The sequence below is a fragment of the Rhinopithecus roxellana genome, chromosome 8, assembly GCF_007565055.1.
Source record: "Rhinopithecus roxellana isolate Shanxi Qingling chromosome 8, ASM756505v1, whole genome shotgun sequence".
Lineage (NCBI taxonomy): Eukaryota > Metazoa > Chordata > Mammalia > Primates > Cercopithecidae > Rhinopithecus > Rhinopithecus roxellana.
In genome coordinates this window covers 93,334,793-93,348,129 of record NC_044556.1, presented here as the reverse complement: position 1 = coordinate 93,348,129, position 13,337 = coordinate 93,334,793, and positions in this window count along the sequence as shown.

The window sequence follows — 13,337 nt, the reverse complement described above, 5'->3', positions numbered from 1 at the left end:
GCTGTCTGAGCTGCTGGGGGAGATGGGAGGTGGGGTCGGAGCAGGGAGCTGCCCCGTTGGAGGAGTGTGGGGAGCAGTGCCCATCCCTGAGCTGAACCACAGACATCTTCCTTAGGAAGCACTTCGAGTGTCTGGACCCAGCGCAGCCTGGAACCCTCCCGATACCTCTAAGGTTACTAGTAATTGTCTAAGGCCTACATTATTCCTGCACACCCAAGCACAGCCCTCTGCATCTCATGGGAAAAGAGAGCCTTATCTCCGAGATGCACTTTGAAGTTTATAAATAAAAGGTGGGGGTGACCAGTGCAGTGCTGGTTGGCCTCAGCCCATGAGGGGGGCTTGGGAGAGTTTTCTTCTCTTTCTTCTCTTCCTCCCTTCCCTTCCTCCCTTCCATCCTCCTCTCCTTCCTTCCTTTCATCCTTTCCTTCATTCCTTCCTCCCTCCCTCCCTCCCTTCCTTCCTTCCTTCCTTCCTTCCCTTCTTCCTCCCTCCCTGCCTCCCTCCCTTTGATGCTTGAGACTAAGCACAGGAAGAGAGAGCTCCTAGCAACATGAAAGCTGAAGATAAACCCCAAAGCCTCCTTTGTCTTCCCTTAATCTGCTTTAAGCTCCCACCAGCTCAAGCCTAATTGAGTTAGTTCTTGAGTGAAAGGGAGCTTTGGTGATGTTAAACTGTTATTTAATCACAAGTGGCAGGTGGGATGTGGGGCAAAGGGCAGGAGAAGTGGGTCTGTGGGAACCTATTGCTGAGCAAAGCCTTCCTTCCTCCCCTCGCATCAGGGAAGGCCCGCGCTGCCCTTTCATTAGTATTTCAGCCAGTATTTTCCAAACTGCTGACCGTAAACCGTTAGGGGATTGGGAAATCAGTTTAGTGGATTTCAACGAGCATTGTTGAAATGTGGGGGTGGTGTGGCCTGGGAAGAGTATAACAGAAAGTAACAGAAGGCTTTGCATGTAGTGAAAGGAAGTATTGCTTCCTGAAACTTTTGACTTAGATTTGAGTGTGTGCGTGCGTGTGCACGCATGGGTGTGTACACCTAATTGCAACAGAAAATGCACTTTTTACTGTGGGTCGTGAGCAAAAAGTTTGAAAGCTTCTCTCTGATGCTCCCAGAAATAGAGTCCCTGCTGAGGATGGATCAGGAGAAATGACAAGTGACGGAGGACAGGGAACAGGAATCCTTGGCTGTGTGACAGAAAAGGTGGTGGGGAGGTGGAAGGTGGGAGAAACAGCAGGACCTGAGTGCCCAGACCTGGGCAGTTTGTTAGACTTGATGGCCCCATGGTCTGTTTAGTGCTGCATCTGCAGCAGGGAGCAGAGGCCAGGCCCTAGGGGGCACGTGGCTCCACATTCTGAAAATCGAATTAGAGGACAAGGGAATGGAAGCTCTCTTTGAAGAGCTCTGTGCCACATGTATTCACCTGGGATGGGGGGAGGAAGGACAACAATGGAGAGAGTGTTCTGGGAGGAAATTCAGTCCTCACCTGAATGGGCTGTCTGTGGGGGCTTTGCAGAAGCTCAGTGTGGCAGAAGATGACCTTTCTATTTCCATTGTTAAAGAACCCGTCTTGGTGGGGCACAGTGGCTCGTGCCTGTAATCCCAGCACTTTGGGAGGCTGAGGTGGGTGGATCATGAGATCAGGAGTTCAAGACCAGCCTGGCCAACGTAGTGAAACCCTGTCTCTACTAAAAATACAAAAAATTAGCCAGGCATGGTGGCGCACACCTGTAATCCCAGCTACTTGGGAGGCTGAGGCAGGAGAATCGCTTGAACCCAGGAGGCGGAGGTTGCAGTGAGCTGAGATTGTGCCATTGCACTCCAGCCTGGGCAACAAAGCAAGTCTCTGTCTCGAGAAGAAGAAGAAAAAAAGAGGAACATGTCTTATTCTTTTGCCATTCATCTTTTACATGTATACTAGTCAAAGAATATCATGAGCACTGGGATTCATACTAACTCATTTATTTTGTTGCTAAAACAATTTTTACACTGAACTTTTTCTTTTGGTTCCTCTTAAATAATATCACTATTAAACCCAAAAAATCAGAAAGTGAACTATTTGGTAAAAAACAAGCACAAAGATGAACTCAACCGTGGTTGAAATATAACCCTGGGGAAGGGAACTATTCCGTCTCCCAAAGCACAAAGATAGGCGACCTTGTAGCACTTTGAGTGTCTGGGCCTGGCAGGTGGCTCCGAATGTTCCTGTTGCCTCTAAGGTTACAAATGATTGTCTAAGGCCTACATTACACCTTCACACCCATGTACGACACTCAGCATCTCATGAGAAAAGAGAGCTTTATCTCTAAGATGAACTTTGAGGTTTGAAAATAAAAGCAGGCCTGCTGTTTCCCAGGGCTGCTGTTGAGACTGGGAAATGCACAGAATGGGTGATTTCTTTACAAATAAACAAGCATCTCACAGGCTGACCAGCTAACTGGCATTTCAGGTGGCTGCAATCTCTTCCTTTGAGGCCTGCCCAGGTGAAGGGACATTTACTTGGGTTTAGCATGTTTGCATCTGAGGAGAAATTTTTAAAAGCATTTTTCTTATGAAGAAAGGGAAACATTTTAGTATTTATTTATTTCTATTTTAGAGATGGAGTCTCACACCGTCACCCAGCCTGGAGAGCAGTGGCGCGATCATAGCTCACTGCGGCCTTGACCTGGGCTCCAGGGAATGTCCCGGGAAACTGTTCTTTTCAGATGGCGGGGAGACAGAAAATACTAATGATCCACAGGGCTGCTCAAGTTTAGAATGCAGCAAAGGAACAGCCAGTTGTTGTGAAATTATTCACCAATCATTACACACAATGACAGGAAATTATTTATAGAAAAAAACCCAACACGATTTCTTTCCCCAGCGTCCCAGGGGACGAACCGGAGACGGTAGCACAGGAACGAACCCAGCAGTGAGCTGTCACCTGCGGTGCTGCTCAGCCACCTGCTGTGTCTTCAGTGACTTCCCCTTCAGGCATGGGGCTTTCTTCCTGCCTGTACCTTAGTGTATCCCAGCAGGATGAAGGCAGGTCTGAGACAGATGTTTCTGGGTTCTGGTGTTTCTCTTTGCCCTGCCCTGGGTTTAGTATACACACATCCACACTGGCGTTGCTTCTAGACCCAGGGCCTATGTCCTGCGACCTTTCTTGACCTTTACTTCTCAAGGTATGAAGGAGGGAAAGGCCCAAAGAAGTGAACTCCCTGCATAAGCCAGGTGGCTGGGGAGGGGTTGAGCAGGCTCATAATTAGGAAGATGACAGACAAGGATGCTGGCATCCTTCACACTGACGTGCTGTGTAAGGTCCGGCTCACAGCGTGACCCTGTCACCCCCAGAGGACCAGGACCATTGAGCGGCACCTTCTGACTGGCACAGCTCCTTTGAGGCTCTCAGAGGTGTGGGTTTTCCTCCAGGCCTGTTGGCTCTTCCTGGAGCGGATGGTGCTACCACCCTCTCTAGCAGTCCAGGGTCTGCACAGTGGGCTTGGTGGAGCCAGTGTCTTCAGGTCACAGCTCCCAGCAGAATTCTGCTTCTCTGCTGCCTATGGTAGCTCCTCCACCAGGACCCAGCCAGTGCCAGGAGGGTGGAGTGGGTCCTGGAGGCAGGAACGGGGTAGCAGATGCCTGGAAAGCTGAGCCTGAAGGGACCGTGGGCCAGCTTGGGAAGTAAAAAGAGCAGTAGACAGGCTGGAACCCAGGTGTGGGTCTCAAGTGTGGGTCTCAGGGCAAGCAAGGGGGTGTGTCCCCAGAGGGATGGGAAAGTGGGCCCAGAGCTGAGTGAAAGCACGTTTCCAGGAAGAGCCAGGGGATGGAGAGGGAGCCGGAGAAGCAGAGGACTCGTCTGCTGTCATGGGGACCTGCGGGTCACTGCTGCTGAATCACTAGAGCTGCCTAGAAGCTGCTTGGTTGAACCCAGGAGCAGAAGGCCAAGGACCAGAAAGGAAGTTCTTCTCCTTCTCGGGGACCCTGGAAAAGAATCGTGGGTGTGACTGGGCCAGGCGGCACCACAAGGGCATCAGCCTCAGGTGGAGCAGGTCCTGGTCAAAGAGCTCTGTGGTCCAGGCCAAGCTGCTAGAGCAGAGCCCGAGACCCCTGGCAGTGCGATGTGGGTACCGTGAGCACATACTGGCCTCTGTTCTAGACCCTTCTAGCCACATCACCTTTACCATCTCATTCACTTCTCACAGGAACAGGTGAGGCGGTGACTAGTTGTGCTTTCACTTTAGAGGTGAGGCAACGGAGACCTGGAGACTTGCCTGGGGCCATAGAGAGTCAGAGGCATTGGTCCTCCAGAGCCCATGCTCCCTAATCACTTCTCAGAGTCTGCAGTGATCAGATCCTGGAGACGCAGTGACAAGACCTTATCATGCTTGTATTGTTAAGGGCCCAAACTGAGCTAAATGGCCAATTGAAAGATGGATAGATAATTTCCAAGGATGCTGTCCTTTGATGGCAATACCATTTGATTGGCTGAGTATTTATGTATTTGGGGGATCTTTAAACCTCTGAATAAGTATATGAATTTTTACCATGCTCATCTGAGGAGTCCCCAGGCCTGGGAAATAGGGAAGGACTGCGCAGTTTGCTGTTTCTTTAAGGAGTGGAGCATCTGCCACCATTCTGGGTCTGGCTGCTCTCCCAGAACCTGGTGCACTGACAAGGCCGGGCTGTGGCTCAGGTCCACATCCCAGGAACTGCCCTGCCCTGAATGCGTTGATGGCGATGTTGGACATGAAGGGGGCTGTGGGCCTAGCGTGCATACTCTGCCCTTTAGAGAAGTGGATGCTGGGAGTTTTATGTTGTCCCATGCTCCATCTGGCAGGACCCAGTCACCTGGATGCTAGTGTGGCCTGGGCCAACGAGTATCTGTATCAGCTGCCATCTTAGTGCTCTAAGATTTGCCAGTTCCCTTCCTGGGCTGATGGCCTGCAGGCTGTGCCGGCTGTCTCCATGGGAGCAACGCTGTGGACTGCTGGGTGTTCTATAGAGGAAGTGGACTACTGAGTTATGTGCTTATGACAGCCTGTGGTTTCTCTGTAGGCTGCAGCAGACCCAGCAGACAAGCCAGGGAGACCCTCCTTGCCTCTGCTCCATGCCCTTCACTGTCCTCTGATTCTGTCCACCTCACAAATGAGAAAACCGAGGCTCCCTGAGGGTCAATGCATTGATCAAGGTCCAACTGCTTGGAAGTGGCATATCCCAAACTCAAAGTTAAGCTTTTTAATGCAAAAGCTAGTGCTACACTGTTGTACCAAGTGCCTGTTACATCTTGTCAGTAATTTTGCTTTGGCAGGACAGACCAGCAATCTAGACATCGTTTCTCAGTGATGCTGAAGGGAACCATGGTGGAGTCTTTTCTTTCCTGACCAGAGTGGTGTGCCTGCCCCAGGGAGCTCCTGACCTCTCCCTGGACTAATCAGTGATGTTTGCAATGAATTATCCCACCCTGGATTTCCTTCTCCAAAAGAGGGGTTTTGCAGGGGCTCTGCTGTTTGGATAAGGCGGTGAGTCAAGGGAAGATTAGAAGCCTCTTGATCTGCAGAGAATAGTACATTGTGGGCTCTGGCTGCACCCTACAGGGTGGGGACCCAGACACTTCCTTTTCTGTATTGCTTGTTTGGAAGGAAAGGGCTTCTATGTCATCCATAGAGACCAAGCGGGTGATGACAAGTGTTCTTGCTCCCATAATGGGTGTCTCTGGCCTGGACAACCAGGAAGAAAATAATGATTAACTTTGCGCCAGCTTTCCTTTCTCTGGTTGATTTGGCAAAGATGCTCTGACTTTCCCTTTTGCTCTGTTTGAGGAAATTTTAGCAGGAGGAAAGATTTTGTTAGGATCCAGTTGTGTTTCCAGGGCATCCAAGCCTCCCCCTGCGGCCCTGGCCCGCCTCCTCCCCATGCACCAGGCTCTGGCTCCCGGGTACTCCTCCTGCCGTGGAGTACAGGCAGCAGCTATAATGCGTGCTTTGTTCAGGGAGCCCTGGGGAGCCAGCTGGCTACAAAAAGTTCCTCCACTAACTGGGCCTGTCCTTGACATCTGACTTCTCTCCTAAGACCTCACTTTCCCCAACTTAAGTGGGATCTTGAATTAATGAAATTATAGCCCTTTGAACTGACTTGAGAATTCTCTCCCAGGCTCAAATTACATCTCCACTCAGTGTGTCTAGATGGCTCCAACACTTTCACAGATCATCCCCTCCCAACCCCCAGGAGATCATCTACATTGCTGTTTTCTAGTTGTAGAAGAATGTGGTTCAATAGAACCTACTGCCTGAGACAGTGAGAGCATGTGTGCATTTATTGAGAGCACTATACTAGGCATTTTATACTCATTTTCTCTAAAATTCACAACCCATAAGGTAAATAATGATACAGTATCCCAATTTTTCTGACAAGAAGACCAAGGCTTTTGTCTACAGTTACTCAGCTAGAGGGTGGCAGAAACTGGATTTGAACCCATATCCCTCTAATGCTAAAGACTGTGAGGCTCCGTGGTATCCCTCTAAGGCACAAGTTGTCTGTGAGTGTATATTTACAAACACACATGGACAAAAATTTCTGATAGTAGCATCTACAAACATCACATTGAGACGTGAAACAAGCCTCTAATAAATCAAATCGGGCTGTCTTCCTTGCTTCTCACCTGGCATGATGCTGGATTTGTGGCAAGATACAAATATGTATAAAGTTGGCCTCCTGTTGCCTCAATACAAGATGCCTTTACATCCTAAAATTGCTACTACTTCAGTTAAAATACATTACACAGTCTACTCCAGCTTGCTTCAGGTCAACATTGTGGTTGTTACAGGGGCCAGCCTCGGAGGTAGACAGAGTTTAGACCTTTCAATCTTGCCCCCAGTGTCCTTCTTTTCTCATTGGGACTTTCCCTTTGAAACTCCCACCCGGTACCCTTGCCCTGGATGGAGTCGTATTCTCTGAAGTATCTTCCATTCAAGTGTCCTACAAGTCAAGGTCATTCCTGATGGAAATACATGCCCAGGAAAAGAAAATCAACCCTCAATGTGATCTAGGTCCTTTAGATCTAATTTCCACTTTTTAAAAAAATCCAAGGGTCAGAGGGACATATTAAATGACACCATAAGAATACAGCAGCAAGTCCAGACTGGGGGAAACTGCAGGACAAATGACCTGATTTCTTCTCCAATAAGAATTTGTAAAGGGAAAAAAAAGGCCAAGTGTAGGTGCCCGTGCCTGTAATCCTAGCACTTTGGGAAGCTGAGGTGGCAGGATCGCTTGAGCTCAGGAGTTCAGCCTGGGCCACATAATGAGACCTCATCTCTACTAAAAATTTTAAAAAATTCAGTGGACACGTTGGTACCTTAGTCCCAGCTGTTTGGGAGCCTGAGGTGGGTGGATTGCTTGAGCCCAGGAGGTTGAGCCTGCAGTGAGCCGTGATTGTGCCACTGCACTCCAGCCTGGGGGACAGAATGAAACTGTCTCAAAAAGAAGAAGAAGAAGAAGAAGAAGAAGAAGAAGAAGAAGAAGAAGAAGAAGAAGAAGAAGAAGAAGAAGAAGAAGAAGAAGAAGAAGGAGGAGGAGGAGAAAAATGGAGGAAGGATTTATAGAACAAGTGGATAAAAAGAAACTTCAGAGACATATCAACCAATCTCAGTATATGAATTTCTTATTAAATCCAGAGTCAAACAAATGAAGTACAAATTACAAGACAATTGCGAAAATGCAAACACTGGCTGGGTATATTATAAGACTAAGGACTAACATTAGTTTCTTTAAAAGTAAGAATAATGTTATCATAATCATATATTTTTAAAAACAGCCCTTATCTTGTAGAGCTATCAATTGAAATACTTAGATATGCAATGATATGATATTTGTTCATACTAGTATTTGTTATACCGTAGTCAGGGTAGGCAGCAGTTAATTGCTGGGTGTACAGAAAAAATGCTATCTGCCATGTATTGGTAATTGTTAAAACCAGGTAATGGACACTTTGGATTATTAAATATTTTCTGTAATTTTATATGTATTTAAAATTTTCCATAATAATGAGTTTAAAAAAAAGAAAATAAGGGCATACCCCTCTATGCTCCGTCCCCAGTGGGGGCCCAAGTGGAGGGTGGAGAACTTTGATTCCGGATTCAACCAGGCAAGTTGGGCTCGCTGTGCCCACCACTACCCAACTAGGAGCTCCACTGGATGGAGCCCTGGCCTGATGCAACCATGGCTCGCTGAGGACCAATCAGAAGGAGAAAGAGCTAGCACATTTAGACGACAATCAGGAGAGTAATGGAAAGGAATTAGCAACACAATGACGATCTATGAAAAGCATGTTGTAAATTGGGAATTAATACATTCTTTTTAGTTACAATTCATATATTCTTAGAATGAGGGATGTAGCAATGTTCACAAATCCTCTTCCAGAGGAATTTAGAAAAAATAATTAGAGAATGGTACAGAAACACAAGGATATAAATGATGTGGAAATGCCAGAGAGAGCTCATGGTTGATGGGTAGGAAACTGAGGAATGACCTCAAGCATGCCTGGACTATCCCTGGTCCCAGGCTGGTGGGTTCAGGATGCACAGGGTAGGGCTGTCCTCCTTCCTGCCTGGCTAGTCTGCCTGGCAAGGCTAGCTCTTCACAGAACCGGCTCAAGAATGGAGATTGCACAAGTGTTTCAGCAAAGTGCTGCCACCTGGCAAGACTAGAATGCCAAGAAAACTAGAAGAGCCAGCAGGAGCAGAGAAGTCCTGTCAAAGTGAAAGTGGGCGAGTGCCTTAGTCTGAGGGTTCAGCTCTCAGACAGTCAGTGTGTGCTGGGCAGACAGTGTTGGGGTGGGCCATGTCACCCTCTTTCTGCCTCCAGCCCTTGCCTCAGGAGCTACCTCTCTGGTAGCTCAGATATCCCAAGAAGGCAGGATGGGGAAGGGGTCAGGTCCCTAGTGTTGAGCTGGGAGGGGATCACTTCTCATTTGTCCATTCAGACAGGCTGGTGAAGGACTTAGGACTGCCCTGGTCATGCTGGGCGGATGTCATGCACTCAGGGACCAGGTTTGCATCCTAGCCTGCTTCCTATTAGTTTCCATCCTTGGACAGATTATTCATTTACCTCATCTGTAAAATAGGGACTCCCCTCTGCACTGCTATCATAATTGAGATTATTGCCACATGTTTCCAGGTAGGGGTTTGAGAGGGAGAATGAGCAGGAGGCAGTGAGGTGCAGGGACAAAACTTGGGCTCCAGGGACAGACAGAGAGGAGAGATAAATACCTGTTCCTCTTCTTGCCAGCACTTGGATACGATTTTTAGAAATTTACATTTTCCCCTTGCTCAAAAATAGTCGTTGTTTTCTTTTGCATTTTCTGGACAAACAAGTAAAAGTTTCTTCCGTAATCCAGCTTCCGTGCCCTATCAATGTTGTAAAGAAAACCAGTAGTACTTGGGAGAGTGGATGTCAGGCATAGTGTGATTATGTGTGAGAGCTCTTGGGAAGCATTCAGTGTATTGAAACTTTCTTTCAAAGAAAGCAAGTAAGAGAAACAAACAAATTAAGGGGACTGCTACGGTCTGAATGTTTGTTCCCCTTCACCCTAACATTCATGTTTTGAAATTTTAACCTCCAATGTGATGGTATTTGGAGTTGGGGCCTTGGGAGGTGATTAGCCCATGAGGATGGGGCCCTCATGAGTTGGATGAGTGGCCTTATAAAGACATCCCAGAGAGCTCCCTCATCCCTTCCGCCATGTGAGGACACAGAAAGAAGGTGCCGTTTGTGGACCAGAAAATGAGCCCTCACCAGATATGGAATCTTTGGCACCTTCTTCACAGAGTTCCAGCCTCCACAGCAGTGAGGGAGGAGTTTCTGTGTCTTGGAAGATGCCCAGCCCAAGGCATTTTGTTATAACAGCTGGAATGGACTAAGACAGTGACCATTCTCCCTTTGCTGAAGTGTCAGTATCAACCAAAGCAACACAGGATTTTGAAAGCAGTCAATAAATGAGTCACATTAAATCACAGAAAATAATTCTCATATGGAAAAGTTATCTCTTTGTCTCCTTTTGCCTGCTAGGGAAGGCTGTCTTCTCTGAGCCTCCTTCCAGTGATCACGCACAGGTGTCGTTTAGAGATTCACCCTCAGACTATGGCTTTATTCACATCTGCTACATCAGAGCTCAGCATTTGGGAGCCAGAGCCCACTGGGACAACGGACAGCCACCACCTGGGAGGCAGGGCTGGGAGCCAGAGGGCACCCTTTTCTCCAGGACAGGACCACCACAGGCCTGGCTGTCTCTGCGCTGGGTCCCCATCTTTGTCCTCTGAAGCTTTACCAGAAAGGTTATCGGCTGCAGGGAGATGGAGATGTGAAGCCACTTTGAGCTCCTCAAAAGAAAGTTGCTCTAAAACGACCAAACTCAGTATCTTTCAGAAGGTGGCCACTTGCTGTTGTGAATGGGAGCCCTAAATGATGACCTGGAATTGCAGCCTCACCGAGAGGCTTCCCCAGGGATCTCAGGCATGCAGCACTCACTCAGCCACAGAGATGGCATCTGAATTGCCTTCTGTCCGTGGAGGGGCAACAGCAATGACCCCACAAAGTAGTAGGGGGGACCTGGTTGTGGGCAGACTGAGACAGGGCCTGAAATATGCCAGGGAGTGGCTAAGTGGCAAACGGGAGCTAGAAATGGAGGGACCTGGGGAAGGGCAGCTCAACTGAGAACAAGTGGCACTCTCTGAGCAAGCAGCAGAGCTGTGAGGCCATGCTTGTCACATCCAGCTACCTGCACAGTGGGTGTTCCCTCCTCTCCCTAGTCCCCTGCATCAGCCCAGTCTCCATCCTGCTGGCTCTCCACTTGCTGTGGTGCTGGAAAATTCCAGCTGAGGGCATTTCTACCAAGTTATTACTGACCAATAGCATTTAGCTTGTTTCTCTTCTCAGAGACAAACAAGTTTAAAAAATAGTTTGCTTCTGCTTCTGCTCCTCTTCCTCTTCCTCCTCTTCCTCCTCTTCCTCCTCTTGCTGCTGCTCCTCCTTCTCCTTCTTATAGAGACAGGGTCTCGCTCTGTCACTCAGGCTGGAGCTGGAGTGCTGTGGGGTGATCACAGATCACTGAAGCCTTGAACTCCTGGGCTCAAGTGATTCTCCCACCTCAGTCTTGCAGTAGTTAGGACTATAGGTGTGCACCACCACACTCAGCAAAATTTTTTGTAGCAATAGGTCTGTTATATTGCACAGGCTGGTCTCACACTCCTGGGCTGAAGGGATCCTTCTGCCTTGACCTCCCAAAGCACTGGAGTTACAGGTGTGAGCCACTGTGCCCAACCACAAAATAGTTTTCATTTATTGTACATCTATGTGGCATAACCTGAAATTTTTTCAAATCAAATCACTCTATCCAACTTTTATTTTGTCATATGTTCTTCCAATTCTCATCCATTTGCACAAGAAAGGTTCATTTAAAAATTTCTCATTTGACAAATGCTAGTGCCTGCTATGTCATCCTAGAGTTTCACAATGTATTTTATGCTACTGAGAGCTCTGAGAAGTTCTGCCGTAAAAAATCAAACAATCTCTTCCACTTTAGCTCATCATCTTTTTTCCTTGATACAAATTCTGGTGGATTTATGCAACAGAATACTTTACAACTTCAGAGTCCAATATGGAGTCCCAAGACCCCTGTCGCAATCCAGCACTTGAACTGGGGCAGGTCTAAACTGAAATGTGCTGTAAGGATAATATCCATGTCAAGTTAGGAAGACAGGGCAAAAAGAAGAACATAAAACCTCACATTAACAATTTTTATTTATTTATTTTTTTTAGACAGGATCTCACTCTTGCCCAGGCTGGGATGCAGTGGTGCAATCATGACTCACTGTAGCCTTGACCTCCCCGGGCTCAGGTGATCCTTCCACCTCAGCCTCCTGAGTGTCTGGGACTAGAGGCACATGCCACCACACCCAGCTAATTTTTGTATTTTTTGTAGAAACAGGGTTTCACCAGTTCACCCAGGCTGGTCTCAAACTCCTGGGCTCAAGTGATCCTCCCACTTCAGCCTCTCAAAGTGCTAGGATCACAGGCATGAGCCACTGCACCCAGTACGTTAGCAATTTTGAGGGTGGTGGTGGAGAGGGCAGGGAGGATGGGAAGATGTCCGTCAAAGGGTACAGAGTTGCAGTTATGTAAGATGAATAAGTCTAAGAGATTTAATGTACAACATGAGGACCACAGTTAATAATATTGTATTGTGTTGTATACTGGAAATTTGCTAAGAGAGTAGATTTTAGATACGCTTAACCACACACACACACACACACACACACACACACACACACACACAGTAGCTAACTATATGGATAATGGGTATGTTAATTTGCTTGACTGTAGCAATCACTTCACTACATATATGTATATCAAAATATCAGGTTGTGCACCTTAAATACATACTGAAAATAAAACAATTTTTATATTGATGATGGGTTGAAATGATAGCATGTTGGTTATATTGGGTTAAATAAAATGTTGCTAAAGTTAACATTATTTGTTTCTTTCTTTTATTTTTTAGGGGAATAGGTCTCATTCTGTTGCCCAGACCAGCCCAGACTCCCCTCCGACCCTGCCGCACTTCCACTGCCAGGATGTGATCTGTCCTTAGGTGGCCCACACAGTCCTCCCAGGTATCTGCAGCTGCTGCTGGAACCTCCGTCACACAGGCAGAAATGGGGTTTTTGGCCCTGACATGGTGTCTTCTTACATTCCCCCTGAGCTGGCTGCTAGAACTGGGTCAGGTCTCTAAATGCCCTTCAGTCTTTCACAAAGCAGGGCGCACGGGGTGTGTGAAAGTTCAGGCTGTGCTGATGGGAACAACCCATCCCGTCCTTTCCCTTTGCTCCTCCCCAGCGTCGGCTGAAGCTCTCCTTTATTCACTGGCCAGGTTATCTCATAAAGAAGGCGCTAGCTTATGAACTCAGTCAGCACACCAGTGAAACGGCCTGAGATCATTTGAAGCTGGTTTCGGGGCTTTGTTTATTCCTTCAGTTTTTCTAAAGTTACTGAAGGAGGAGCATAATTCAGAGCAACTGAGAATTTTCTAGTAACTCTTTTTTCTCTGCCCCCTCCTCCCGCAGGAGGATTTAGGTAGGAGCCATTACTTATTACTCTTAAGTGAGTTTGCCCTTTTGCTCAAGGATAAATTATAGTCAAATCTTATAATAAACTTATATATACATATATATATATATGAGTTTATTAAGTATTAACTCACATGATCACAAGGTCCCACAATAGGCTGTCTGCAGGCTGAGGAGCAAGGAAAGCCAGTCTGAGTCCCAAAACTGAAGAACTTGTGGTCTGATGCTCGAGGGCA